Consider the following 15,870-nt stretch of genomic DNA (forward strand, 5'->3'; position numbering starts at 1 on the left):
AGTCAAGGCAGGGTACCTGAAAACAGGCATTGTAAAGTATATCAGGAAATGTTTCTTACAAAATATTAGGCCAGTGTGTTATTGCTGTTTGTCCTTCTTTTGATGATATGTGCTCTTAGGAAAATGAGCAAATCAATCAAATATATATTGGGAAATGACAAATTAGATATCTTACTTTAACTGTTTTGAACATTTTAAAAAACAACCAACAAAGAAAAGGAAACCTAGTGCAGAACAACAGACAATGGTAGAGAATCCTGCATCCAGATTAAACTCTGCTGGAAACTGATGGGATTTTCCCCGTTTGCTTTTTGGTGTGGGGTATTGAACCCAAGGCCCTGTCCTTGCTAGCGGGCTTTCTACCACTGAGCTATTTCCCCAGCCCTCATACATTGATTTTTGACAAAAATGCCAAGAAATTTCAACCATGACAAATCGTCTTTAGGCAATGTTTCTGCAACTGTGTACCACATGTGTGAGTAGGGCTGGGTCACATAAAGACACAAAAAGTAACTCATAAGAGGTGAGAAACGTACATGAAAGAAAAGCAACATCACAAAATGCTACAACACTGAATGACCTGAGGTCAAGGCAGAGTCTCCCAGCCTTCCAGAGGAAGAAGTAGGTGACGATGTAATTGAAAACTTTTGTGCTTCAAAGCACACCATCAAGAAAATGATTAAGACAGGTTGCAGGACTGGAGAAAATATTTCTAGATCATACAATTGATTTGCAGCAAGTACACAGAATATATTAAAAACAGTTACAACTTAATATTAAAACAACCCAATTTATTTGTAAGTAATCTAAAAGATAACCCTCTAAAGATATACATATGGTCACGAGAAACCCAATATCACAGGTAACCACAGAAATGCAATTGGGAAAAGTATTGGGAACTCCAGGTAAGCTGTGGGAATGTAAGACAAAATGGCAGCTTCATAACTCTTTAGCAGTGTTCAAAATATTAAACAGTTACCACAAGATTATTATATACCCAGAGAAGACTAAACCACTAGGGGTAAAACTGTTGACATGAATACTCATAGGTGAATTACTTGTAACAGCCAAAGGTATAAATCTATCAACTAATGAATAGAAAAATAAAATGTGTGTCCATTCAATGTACTAATATTTAGTGATAGAAATTATGTTTTGAGGTTGAAGAGAGAGCTCTTTGCTGCTCTTGCTGAGGACTGGGGTTCAGTTCCCAGCACTGATACAGTGATCACAATTGTCTATAACTACAGTTTTAGGGGCTCTTGTAGCTGTTCTTTTGGCTGCTTTGTGGGTTCTTTTTTCTTCCACCCTTTCAACCCTCTAATACTAGACAGGAGAGTAAAAAGGATAGAAGGGAAAGGGGGTGTCCTTATCACTAGACTACTCCCCCCTGATTAGGGGCATTGAGTTACTTGGGACAGATTTGATCGTCACCAGTAGAATATCTGATTTCTTCTTGTTGTTTCCTTTTTGCACACAACTACTTAACAAACCACAGCCACCAACAACTAACCAACAACACGCTCAAGCTCTTGGGGCCGGAGCATTTATATATCCTCTGATAAGTCCCTAGGATCCCAAACATCACACAATCACAAAAACTATCTGATGCTAGAAAAATCACACCCCCGCTAGAGCACGAGGCAAATCATAGTCAGCTGCTGTGGACAATCTGGAACAGCCCCATATTCCACACTTGGGTTTAAAACGAAAATACATTCTTATAGTTATGTGTTTTTTAAAGAATACAATGCTCTCTTCTAGGTATATGCATGTGGTATGCATACAAAGATGTAGGCAAAACATTTATACACACAAAATTAAAAAACTCTGATAGACATTTCAAAATGTACCTCGAAAACATTGTTAAAATTGAAAAAAAAAAAGGTCAGAATGGAGTGGCGTGCATAGTAGAAGAGAAGTAGAACTAGATATACCATGGCCAGTACAAGACAGTCCTCTGGCCACCTCCAAGCCCATCTCACCCCATTGCTGCCTGCTAGGCAGGGAACATTGTATGAAATTACCAAATAAGTATAAAGACTATTATGCTGGGGGAGAGGGAGGGGGGAGGAGAAGGGGAAGGGGGAAAGGAAGACACTGTTAGACAAAAATAGGCCTTGAAGATGGGTAGTAGTGGAACAAGCCTTTTAACCCAGTCCTCCTAGCACTTCTAGCACTTGGGAGGCAGGCAGGTGGATTTTTGTGAGTTTGAGGTCAACCTAGTCTACAAAGCCAGTTCCAAGAGCTGTTACACAGAGAAAGCCTGTCATAAAAGACAAAACAAAACCAACCAAACAAACAACAGGCCACAAAAAAAGACCACAAATTATATATGATTCTATTCATACCAGAAGCAACTATAGTGACAGAAATTAGTGGTTTTTTAAGACTGGCAGTTTTTAGGGCATATAGAATGTTCGCATTGAATATTAACAGTTCTCCAGACTCATGTGATGGATGTTTGGTCCTCATTGGGAGCTACCGTTTTGGAAGATGGTGTAAACTTTGGAAGGGGTAAGGATTAAACAAGTTGCTGGGAAAGTGCCACTTGATGGACCTGGTTCCTTCTTTCTCTGTTTCCTTTCAGACAAATAACATCCTTTACCATATACTTCTATTGCTGGGTCTTCTATCCCTATGCATGGAGGCAAACAATCACAAAGTGAAACCTTGGGATGCAGGACTTCAATCAAACCTTTCTTCTTTCTGCCAGCCATTCAGCCATTCTGTCACAGCAGCAGTAAAGTTGACCAAATAGGGACTAACTAAAGGGTAAAGGGTTTCTTTGTGAGGGGTAAAAATGTTTACTGATTATGGTGATGGCTGTACAACTTTGTGAGCATGCATTCCACATGCATTATCTCAACACATTTCCCTCCCTAACACACTAAGTTTAAAAAAAGATACTAGTGCACATGGAGCACACTTCTCTCTGGTAGATACCAGTGAGAAATGGTAGCAGTACTCAAGAGAAGACTTCATACACACACTGATACTCCATACACACACTGATACTCCATATACACACTGATACTCCATACACACACTGATACTTCATACACACACTGATACTTCATACACACACTGATACTTCATACACACACTGATACTCCATATACACACTGATAGTTCATACACACACTGATACTCCATACAAACACTGATACTCCATACACACACTGATACTCCATATACACACTGATACTTCATACACACACTGATACTTCATACACACACTGATACTCCATACACACACTGATACTCCATATACACACTGATACTTCATACACACACTGATACTCCATACACACACTGATACTCCATACACACACTGATACTTCATACACACACTGATACTTCATACATACACTGATACTTCATACATACACTGATACTTCATATACACACTGATACTTCATACATACACTGATACTTCATACATACACTGATACTTCATACACACACTGATACTTCATACACACACTGATACTTCATATACACACTGATACTTCATACATACACTGATACTTCATACATACACTGATACTTCATACATACACTGATACTTCATACACACACTGATACTCCATACACACACTGATACTTCATACATACACTGATACTTCATACACACACTGATACTTCATACACACACTGATACTTCATACACACACTGATACTTCATACACACACTGATACTCCATACATACACTGATACTTCATACACACACTGATACTCCATACACACACTGATACTCCATACATACACTGATACTTCATACACACACTGATACTTCATACACACACTGATACTTCATACACACACTGATACTTCATACACACACTGATACTTCATACATACACTGATACTTCATACACACACTGATACTTCATACACACACTGATACTTCATACATACACTGATACTTCATACACACACTGATACTTCATACACACACTGATACTTCATACACACACTGATACTTCATACACACACTGATACTTCATAATACACTGATACTTCATACACACACTGATACTTCATATACACACTGATACTTCATACATACACTGATACTTCATACATACACTGATACTTCATACATACACTGATACTTCATACACACACTGATACTTCATAATACACTGATACTTCATACACACACTGATACTTCATATACACACTGATACTTCATACATACACTGATACTTCATACATACACTGATACTTCATACACACACTGATACTTCATACACACACTGATACTTCATATACACACTGATACTTCATACATACACTGATACTTCATACATACACTGATACTTCATACATACACTGATACTTCATACACACACTGATACTCCATACACACACTGATACTTCATACATACACTGATACTTCATACACACACTGATACTTCATACACACACTGATACTCCATACACACACTGATACTCCATACATACACTGATACTTCATACACACACTGATACTTCATACACACACTGATACTTCATACATACACTGATACTTCATACACACACTGATACTTCATACACACACTGATACTTCATACATACACTGATACTTCATACACACACTGATACTTCATACACACACTGATACTCCATACATACACTGATACTTCATACACACACTGATACTTCATACACACACTGATACTTCATACACACACTGATACTCCATACATACACTGATACTTCATACACACACTGATACTTCATACATACACTGATACTTCATACACACACTGATACTTCATACACACACTGATACTTCATACACACACTGATAGTCAAAATGTATGAAGCAGCAGGCCATGGAACCAGCCCAGGTGCACACCAACAGAGACTGGGAAAGAAAAGATGGAATCCTGTCATTTTCAGGAAAACACACAGACAGATGATCACGGGATGCACAATAAGCTATATACAGAAAGATGGCGCATCATATACGTTCTCATATCCATGGAAACAACAAATAAATGCTTCACAGATATCAGAGTGACTATTAGAAAGATGAAGGGAACCAAGTACTGAGGAAAAGAAGGACAAGAGACAGAATTGTGGATATTGTCAAAATGTACAGATATGTCACAATATAATCTACTAATGACTTAACACCTGCAACAAAACACACATGTTCAATGAATAAATGATGTTTACATTTATTCATAATTCTAAAACTTGGATTTATGTATACTTATATACAAGTGAGAAAATATATACATCATATAGAAATTATAAATGAACATAGATTTACTACTTGGGGTTGAGATTTTCAGTGCAACCAACATTTGCTGTGAAAATTGCCATTATTCTTCCTACAGAGAAAAATTTCAAATAAGAAAGTCAAGTAGCATAGATTCCTGCTAGAGGCCCATATGTGTGACAAGTGTAGCTTTTCTCCTTTCCCAACCGTAATTTCACAAGTAAGACTAGAAATTCTATTTGCAGTAAGAGACATATCTTATCCTCTGCAGGCTTGTCAGCTATGGCCGGCTGTACCTTTTCAAACTGTAGTCCAATCGAAGACAAGTAAGGAGTCACCCTGCAATCTCATTTCACAAAAAAGAGGAAAAATAAGGTGTCTGTAACAGGAGCTGAGGGCAGGTCGTCTCTTAGCAACCCTGAGACGCTATATTGTGAAGACTCTTGAGTGTGCTTCTCTCTAGAAGCCTGCAACCCAGCTTGGTAGGCACAGAACACTTTTCTTTTAACTCCCATACTTAATTCTCTGTTAGAACCCTTCATACTGACTCCTCCTGAAGTCAGCCTCAACACGGGAGAGGGGACAGAATAGCTCACGGGCGCTGTGGGCAGCAGCACTGAACTGTCCTTAGCTCATACCCTATGGTCACTGAAGAGGCTAGTCTGTGCTTTATAAGACAACTCTGCCTCCAAACCAAATCAAGTTTGAAGATGTACTTATTTTCAGAGAAGACTAGGCTATAGCATTGTCCGTGTAGGATAGCTCATTTATGAAGATGGAGATTTGGCCATGACTGTAGTCCGTAGTTCTTCTAGTGTGTACGCTTGGAAGCTCAGTCACCAAGTGGTGCTTTCAGGAGGTTGCGTGCCTTTGGGAGCCATTTAGGCTATGAGAAGCTGCCCTTGTGAAAGGTGTGGCGACTTAGCTGCCTCATCCCTTCTACTATATCAGAAACAGCAGGGCCGCCCGCCTGTGAACTGAGAGATTAAGTAGTTCAAAGTAGCAGCAGGTGATTCTGAACAACAAAAAGCCTTGAGCTCTGGAAGCTACAATTACTTAAATAATTAAAAAGGCAAAAGAGCAATTAGTCCAATCGGACAGACAGGAAGACTCAGTCACATAAGCAGTAGAAATTATAGCCATCATTTTCTATGAGAACTCTAATAGAGTTTCTCAAGGGGAATACAACTGTAAAAGTAACACTGGTTTATCAAATGCGACAAGTGGAAACTGATTTAGTATTTAGAGACAACACCTTAGAATACTACATACACGACAATGTCACAATACAGTCATCAGCTGTCAGTTTCAGAAGGAACATAATGTCTGCTGCTGCACTGATGCCCCTGTTGACTCAGCTCTGTCACTGAGGAAAGAGATGCTAACAGGCTGGTACTTGCACTGACAATGTCACTGAGCAAACTCCTATGACCTCCACAGCTGCTGCCAAACAGCTCATGTCCTAAAGGCAGTCAGGCCCACAGACCTCAGGGCAGTGCTTCTTAAACTGTCCCTTTGCAAGGCTGTGACATGGAGGTCTGGAGGAAGGTCTTTAAGGATAGTATCTTTGGGACTTGGGAGATGCTCAGTCAGTAAACTGCCTGCCGCAGGAGCATACGTGGGAATCGGAGTTAGATTCCCGGGCACATACAAACAATGGGGCATGGTAGTATACAGTAATGCTAGCCAGCACTACCAGCCTAGAGAGGACTTGACTGGAGACAAGAGAACCCTGAATCTCATTGGCTGGCCAGCCTAGACAAATGGATGGACTTCAGGTTCAGTGAGAGATTCTATCTGAAAATATAAAGGTGCAGAGTGACTGAAGAAGACTCCAGGATTGACGTCTGGTCTCTATGTATACATGCATCCAACACATATGTATCTGCATACACATGTGCATACCCACACTAACAAGTACATACATCACACACACCCACACATGCACAGCACAGAACACACTGAAGACAAATAGAAGAGGGTGAACAACTGAGCTACAGCTTCAGCCCTTAACACACAGCAGAGAGGTGTCTAATCCTATCCCAGGGCTGGGTACCAAGGCAAGAGGAGCACACATCACCCACCAGGCATCTGAGCACCATGCAAGAGAGCGAAAAGTATTATAGTCCAAACTCTAACATGGGAAGTGAACTCAGAAACTGATAGAGGAAGGAAGAGAATGGACAGTTGGTTTCTTTTAGGCTGAGGCAAGAAGTGAGGAAGAACATTTTCTAGAAAAGGTGAAGGTAAAATCTAAACCAAGCCATAAGGACTTAAGAGAAAAACAGGCAAGGAAAAGATACAAGGAAGAGACAATATGGATGAGGGCTGGTGGACTGGATATATGACGAATTTTACAAAAATATGCTGACATAATCAGAGTGGACGCTCAGGTAACCTTGGGCTCAGAATCAGCAGACATCACTGAAGAACAGGAGGCACTTCACCAATGGACATCAGTGTAGATGCCTGCCAAGGCCATGGCAGGAGAACTGCAGGAGTACATTCTTGACTTGGACATTGTGGCCAACATTTGTCACCACCCCACTGCTCTAACAACCAATCTTCTATTAAAGACAACCCAGATTTAAGGCTCACAGTGAACCCGAGAACAGTTCCAGTCCTTGCCCATTAATGATTACGTTAATGCTAGTTAGCTGTCCAGTGAATTGTCCTCAGTTCTTAGGGACCCCTGATTCAGAGCAGGCAAATTTACTGAGGAGGAGATGCTGTAGAAGTAGGTCTTCACGCCTGAAGAACTACCCTTGGCATGATTACAGGCAGGACACTTTGTTTTACCTCTCCAGATACATTGTATTTTATTTTGCTACCTTTTGTTTCTGATGGATCCATCAATTCCTTTGTTTCCCCTTGAAATTTTGATTCAGATTATATGTACTCCCTGCTATTTAATTCCCTGGATCTCATGTAGGTCTCAAGTCATGTTAAGTTTTTTTTAAATATGCAAAGGCTTTAGAATAACTTTTAGCAAAGGGGGGTATTGACAAATTAATTAATATTTGGTGATAGATCCCAAATACTCCTGTTATTTTCACCAAGGGAACTAACTAGAGAAAGCAGACAACTTTAAATGTACAATTCCTTCCTCCCTCCCCCCTCCCTCCCTCCCTCCCTCCCTCTCCCCTCCCTCCCTCCCCCCTCCCTCCTTCTCTCCCTCCCTCCTTCCCTCTGCCTTCTTATCTTTCTGCCTGCCTGCTTCCCTCCTCTTCCTCCTCCTCTTTTGGTTAAGACAGTGTTTTTCTGTGTTGTCCTGGCTGTCCTGGCCTCTCATTGTCGATCAGGGTGGCCTTGAACTCAGAATTGTGTTTGCCTTCTGAGCTCTAGGATAAAAGGTGTGCCACCACTTTTGCTTGGCAACAATTTCTTGCACAATAAACTGGAAGATATATATTTTTGTTTTGTTTTTTCTTTTTTTTTCTTAACCTCTCAAAATGACCCATTTGAAGTAAATACACTAGGAAGTATAGCTAAATTGTGAAAAAGTTGATGGGAAAAAAGTTATTTGAGTTAGGAATGCTTCATGGATTGCAGCACTTAATGTAAGATGGGGGTGGGGGGGGGAAGGGGATAGACTACTTTCTTGCTTCAGAAACTAAAGAACACACCATGCTGAGGAAAACATTTGCAAGCCATTTAGTGACCTATTCAAACACATTACAAAAATGGGGGAAAAGCCAGAATGGGAATACGGAAGAAAAATATAGGAAAAAAAAGCTACAACCTAGCATCAGGACCACGTGGTACTCATCTGAGCTGTCTGAGAAAACTCACAGTACATGCAGCCTGGCCTTAAAGAGCACTCAGTAGGAGATTGAGTATCTCTGGAATTTGGGTAAGGGTGGCTTGGCCTTGCCAATTCTCCTGGCAAGAAAGGAGAGCTGCAGCTCTATGTAGACATTTTAATAATGGAGCGAGTAAGACAAACATTTCCCTCCCTCACATATCATGCTGAACTTTACTACAAATGTCAGCGTTTTCAAAGGTTTTTTTTAAAATTAATATACATAGGCATCAAGACACATATTTCCTTATTGCAAATCCCAAGGACATGAGGTCTTGTGTGAAAATTCTTATAGCTAGAAAACTCTGAAAAAAATGTACTGTGGGTCAGAACAAAGCAGAGGACTGTAGGAGACCTGTGGGGATTTTGATCACAGGGACAATGTCAGCTATGAGCTCCTTACAAATAAGAAAAGCATGGCTTTTAAAGTTACTTTATCTGGGAAATAAAGAAAATTCAAAGTACAGATTTCAGCATTAGTAAGTGAGGTGAGCATTTACACTGAGACTTAACTGATCTTAGCCCTAAGATGATCCCTTGAACTCGGAACTCACATCTGCCTAATGGTCACGAGTAAGGAAGAAACAGAAAAGCCTCAGCTATATGTCTGGGGCAGGGAAGCAGCCAGAGACTCCACCAGCAGGGGTGGGTCACAGGGCACGGGGTGTGGGGAACAGGACATGGTGGGTTGGTTCTGGGTTAGAAAGCTCACACATTTTAGGGAATCAGACAAACTTCAGAACCAACAGATCCTTCTAACTGGAGTCCTCATGCCCTTTGCAGCCCCTGCATCTCCTCAGCAAGTAGGGGAAACCCACTTTGTTCTGCATGGCCCACAGGTCTTTTCAATGAAGTCCTTATAGCCTTTTCAGCCCTGTTATTTATTCAGGCTTTGAGAAGATGCAGGTAGAGAGGTCCCTGAGCCCTGATAGAGACTCCTCCACAGGAAAGACCTACTTACTCTTGGTCAACTGACAGAGTCCTGTCCAAAAACCACTGTCTCTGAACCTTGCAGAGAGACGTGGAAGCTGGAGACCTCTTACTTCCTGTGCCTTTCTGCTTGGTTCTCACTTCCTGTGACTCCATGATCTTCTGCATGGCTCCCCTATTCTAGAAACTAAAGGGTTCCTTCAAGAGAGGCATTTGGTCCTTGTTTTTTTGTGCATGCATAATTAGTGCTTAGTAAACACCTGCTGAGACTCAAACCCAGAAGACCAGGAACGTGAATCTTCTATTTCTGGGGAGAACTGCCAGCATGTTCTTTTAACTGGGAAGATTTACTGACTGATTTGGTGACTGCTCGGCCTAGTGGAGGACAACATCCCAAGTCTCTGAAACATCCAGTCACAACAGAGAGGCTCAGAATGTTAGATATCTCAGAGGTTAGTTATCAGACGTTGTGATCTGTTACTTCTCTCCATGGACTGCAACTTTTAGGAGACTGTGACTTGTTTTAAAAAACAAAATCCCGGGGTTGGGGACTTAGCTCAGCGGTAGAGCGCTTGCCTAGCGAGCACAAGGCCCTTGGGTTCAGTCCCCAGCTCCGAAAAAAAGAAAAGAAAAAAAAACAAAAACAAAAAACAAAACAAAAACAAAAACAAAAAAAAAAAAAGAAAATCCCAGCCAATGAAGGCTCAGGAACCAGATGCTGGAGTGAAAATCTGCTAGCTCTGAGAGGCAGAAAAAAATACCCAGCTGACCTTCCTACTACACGGATAAAGTCCCAAAAGGACAAAGTCCCTTCTCCAGGCTGTCTTAAATACCCTTCAAAGTCAATGTCCACCCTTTCTGTTTACTTACATTCACTTCCTATCAGCTGATGCCTTGCTCTGCCTCTTGACCGAGGGTTGACTTTATTTAGCTCTTGGATTAAAGGTATGTGCTAGGGCTGATCCACACAACGAGGTTTTCCAGTAAGTAAATCAATCTTAGAGTTCACAGTATGAGCTGTAACACGTGATGCGTGTGACGCGTGTGATGCGTGTGATGCGTGTGATGCGTGTGATGCGTGTGTTACTGCACAGCATCTTGCTCTTCTGCTTCTCTCTCCTGAAAGGTGCCACTCTAGTTCAGCTGCTGTGTCACTGATGGGAGCTGGAGCTTTCTGACCTGCCCGTAAGCGCATCTCTTCCCTGTTAAATTATAAGCTCAAAGAAGGCGGCGCAGACTGTATCTTGTCCTTTTAGCACATTTCTCAAGGTGATTTCTTTCCGTATCAACAACAAAGCAAACTCACTCTATAAACATTTACAGTTTAAAGGAGGAAGATGCGCGTTACATGAGTCAAGTGAGACAAAACTGCGGTCAGCTCTACAGGGGCCCTTTCAGTTTGCACACTAGTGCTCCATACAGCCTGCTATTTACACATGTGCAGTGACTCATGTAACTTTCACTCATATAACTTTTTTTTTTTTTTTTTTGGTCTTTTTTTTTCGGAGCTGGGGACCGAACCCAGGGCCTTGTGCTTCCTAGGCAAGCGCTCTACCACTGAGCTAAATCCCCAGCCCCTCACTCATATAACTTTACGTCTTTAAATATTATCAGCCAAGCAGTCACACTAACTGCAGCACCATGCAGAAATATTATTACTTTTGTTTTGCTTATAAAAAAGCAGATGTGCAGAAACTGAGGTTTATTCAAGATCTCCCCGTGTGTGACTAACCCGATTCTTCTGCCTACAAACTCAGGGTTCTTCGCACATTCTGCCCTCAATCTCGTCCCGAGACTAGATTTCAGGGCTGTACAGATGAAGGACAAGTTGATCACTATTTCTCCATAAGCAAAAGGACTTGGGATATTCTATAGACACTCAAAGTAGCTTAAAAAAATGAACAAAAAATAGAGTAAAAATGGCGATGATGGCAAATTTACATTGTAACAGTTGTATATATTTAGTAATAAAGACTTGATATTAATGGGTGCAGTGGGTTGGAACTTAAGTTCCAAATCCAGGAAGCCAAGCACTAGGCACCGACTTCTACAGAGTTAAAAAAAAAAAAAAAAGGATGCTACTGCGTGCATGCCGATTAGTCTGAACAGGATGAAGAGCATCTGGAAATAAGGGTAACATAGTCAGTAAATGCTGCTGCCTGAATGGTGACCCACAGAGCATATACCATCTAGCACCTGAGGATGTGATCTTACTTTACAACAGGGTTTTTGCATTCATAATTATGGGTAAAAATCTTGAGATTCAATCATAGTGGGTTATGACAAGCTCTCAATGTAATCACACAGGTCTTCATTAGAGACAGGAAGGGAGAGGAAGTGGGAACAGGAGAAGGGAACATAGAGAGACTAAGACAGGTAGCTTGAGTTGTGCTGCCACCAGCCAAGAACATGCAGTGCCACCCAAAACTTCAAGAGGCAGAGACAGTTTTCCCTTGGAGTCTTCAGAGGCAGAGTGGCCATAGTTCCTTCTGGTCTTCTGGCCTTCAGAACCATGAGGGAGCACATTTCAATGTCATAAGATGTGGAAAGCCGTGATAACATTCGCCATTACAAGATGGCGCTGGCTTCCGCTGCGCCAGCCCGACTTCCTTTCAGGAAACTAGCTGTGTGCGCATGTGCAAGAGTGTGTTTGTGCCAAGTCTTTGCCCACCCCGGGGCGTGCCAATGAGACCATGGGTAAGCGACCAATCAGGCGTGGACACGCCACATTAGGGTGTATATAAGCAGCGCCATTCTGGGGCTTGGTCTCTTCCTCTTTAAGATGCAATAAACGCTTTGCTGCAGAAGGATCCTGGTGTCCGCGCGTCGTTCTTGCTGGCGAGACGTTAGGCGCGCGACAATAAGAGACAATAGTTTGTAAGAATTTAGAGAGACCTTAGGAAATATAGTAACAAGCTTAATCACTAACATTAAAATCCATTTCTCTATAAGCAGGTATAGATTCTTCTAAAAAACTATTAGTTTATGAGGAAGCCTACAAAAATTATGTAGTGACTTTAGCTGTGACTTCTGGAAAGATTTCGCATTACAAGTGACACTTGGGTGGGGCCATGGTGGCACATACCTTCAATCTCAGCACTCATAAGGCAGAGACAGGCAGATCTCTGAGTTTAGGGCAGCATGGTCTACAAAGGCAGTTCCAGGACAGCCAGGGCTACACAGAGAATACCAGTTTCAGAAAAATCCAAAACAACTACCTTAACCACCAACTGCAAAAAAGTGACACTTGGGGCTGGAGGGATGGTTCCTCTTCCAGAGAGCCCTGAATTGATTGCCAGCACCCAGAGGCTCATGAACTTCTGTGACTAGTCCCAGGGCACCAGGCATGAATGTGAAGTACACATACAAGCAGATGAAACATCTACACACATACAATAAAGAAATTAAAAAAAAAGGGGAAAAGGCGAGTGAAGCACGTAGTTATGGAATACAACTTAGGTTGGATAAAGCTCTAAACCAGCTCACAAACAAACGGGAATGTATTTGAACTCCTGCAGATAGCGATCACTGATAAAGTTATAACTGCTTTTGGTAACTGTAAGAATGATATATTTAGTTCTCTAATGCATTGCTATAAACTATACAGCAAGCCTAATTTCAGGAGGAGTAACAGGACAAAAGGAAGTCATCCAGCTTTGCCTTGCAAACTGCCTAAGTCAGTCTACCAGGAGACCACATTCAGTGAGAGAGTCCTGAAGAAATGGAGAGTTGCCAGTTGGATCTCATGACTGCCAACTAGGAGTGAATAACAACGGGTACTATGAATCACATTAAAACTGTTTTAAACAACCTTTCATCACGCAATTTCTCTACAAGCATCAAAGACAGCCTGAATTTATCATCTAATTCATAAACGGCAACGTTCTAAAGACACCAATGCCACACACAAATAGGTTAAAAATGGACTCACATTCCTGAAATCATTGAAAGCTGATAGAAGAATGTGGGTTAAATTTTTAATTAACTTAAATAATACATTAAATAACCATGGTAACCAAACAATATAATAAAGGTCAGGGTTGAGCACTCTAAACTATGGGTCAGAAACTCAGCAACATGGATTACTGAGAAACATATCTGTTCTGTATTCAACAGTTAAGTCTTAATGCAAATGTAGTAAGAGATGATATTAAAATTAAATGAATTGGAATACAGGTATAGGTTAGTGGTAGAGCACATTCTAAGCAGTGTGGATGTTAAAAGCAAAGGGGAAAGGAAAGAGAAAGAAAAGGCACTGACTTGAGTAAGTATTCTCATAGAGCTAAAACGGTAGGTTTTATTTCTATAATTTTTAAGTTATTATATCTTGGAGATATTATATATATGTACAGTCTCCTTCCTGGATATAATGGGAGAAATACTCCTAAAAGAAGCTCTATCAGTCAATAGAAAGAGATGCTGTTTCTTGTATAACTGCATTTAGCAGCCTCCACATTCTGGATTAAAGGCACAAAGTCAAACCAGGATGCTGTGAAGGGTCCACCCCAGAGGTCCTATCAGAGGCACATGGGAGGCCTCGTCTTAGAATTTTCTGGAATGTCTAAATTCTTAATAAATAATGGAAGATTACCCTCACTAGTTTCCTATATTAAATTCCATGGAAGACTAGCATACATAAAATTGGAGTAAGTGTAATTCATAAATGGAAAGTGGTAGTTAAATGTTTGGAAAACTAAATAAAATATCTGCCTCCTGGACAACCATAAAATTAGAATAGATTCTGGAGGAAAGCTACTTAAATTGTAAATCTGTCAATTGTTCACTCATGAAATTCTATATATGTAAAAAATACTTTTTGTTGGGGTTGGGGATTTAGCTCAGCGGTAGAGCGCTTGCCTAGCGAGCGCAAGGCCCTGGGTTCGGTCCCCAGCTCCGGAAAAAAAAAATACTTTTTGTCTTATAATTCTATGGAATCAAGAGTACTGTCCCTATAAGCATAAATAACATTAATTTAACGTTGGTTCTAGCTAATTCACTTACACAATGAATAAAAAATTAAATTTCTATACATCTTAAGAGCATGACAGCTTAGAAATGAATTTCTTGATCACGATCCTAGAACTCTAACACCAACCTCTGCTTGATCTCCGCCGGCCTCCTCCACTAGCCATGGACCCCTAACTGCTCCTGGGCCACAGTGGACCCTGCTTCTGCTCCTGAGCTGGCTCCTGCAAATGCAGATGCAGATGCACCTCCTGCAAGAAAAGCTGCTGCTCCTGCTGCCCCAGGGGCTGTGTGAAGAGCTCCCAGGGCTGCAGCTGCAAAGAGGCTTCAGAGAAGTGCGGCTGCCATGCCTGAAGGGAGGGCATCCCCACAATGGTACAAATAGAATATGTAGGAACCTAGCTTTTTCTGTACAACCCTGACCCATTCTGTTCTCCACACCTTTTTCTATAAAGCATGTAACTGACAATAAAAAACGGGAAAAAAATGAATTTCTTCACAGTCTGCTCTCTAAGGGGTTTAGTTCATCTCTAGTTCACCTAGGTTCTCAGAAAATGTGAGCTTTGCTGGGCATGGTGGTCCACGTCTTTAATCCCAGCACTCAGGAAGTAGAGGAAAGACCTATGTGCGCTTAATACCGTCCTGGTCTGTGTTGGGAGTTCCAGGCCACCTGGAGCTACATGCAGAAACCCTGTCCCCAAAGCAAAGAAACAAAGAAGCAACAACAAGGTAAACGTGCATGTCTGGTATACTCTGCCTTTCGAGTACTCAAAGGAAAACAGGTCTGGATACGCTCAGAGACAGAGTGCCTGTCTAGTATGCAAAGACACTGGGTCTGGAAAAACAACATCCAACAAAGCAAGCAGAAAATAAGACTGTGCCCTCTTTAAGGGAACAATGATAACTGCTGGTACCAAAAAATAGCTCACGAACGTG

At 41.3% G+C, this 15,870-nt stretch overlaps 2 protein-coding genes across 3 annotated transcripts in view; one reads left to right on the plus strand and one right to left on the minus strand.

Moving 5' to 3' along the window:
* The window catches only part of LOC120093247 (60S ribosomal protein L29-like), a 613,897-nt gene extending 598,488 nt beyond the window's left edge, over positions 1-15,409 (plus strand). The window contains exon 2 of the mRNA XM_039078188.2: positions 15,008-15,409. The gene's annotated coding sequence lies outside the window, so the exon portion shown is untranslated. The remainder of the gene's footprint in view (positions 1-15,007) is intronic.
* Zfp277 (zinc finger protein 277) overlaps positions 1-15,870 on the minus strand; it is a 129,333-nt gene that overhangs the window by 103,414 nt on the left and 10,049 nt on the right. The window lies entirely within an intron of this gene.

This window comes from Rattus norvegicus, chromosome 6 (assembly GCF_036323735.1).
Source record: "Rattus norvegicus strain BN/NHsdMcwi chromosome 6, GRCr8, whole genome shotgun sequence".
In the NCBI taxonomy this organism is placed as follows: Eukaryota; Metazoa; Chordata; class Mammalia; order Rodentia; family Muridae; genus Rattus; species Rattus norvegicus.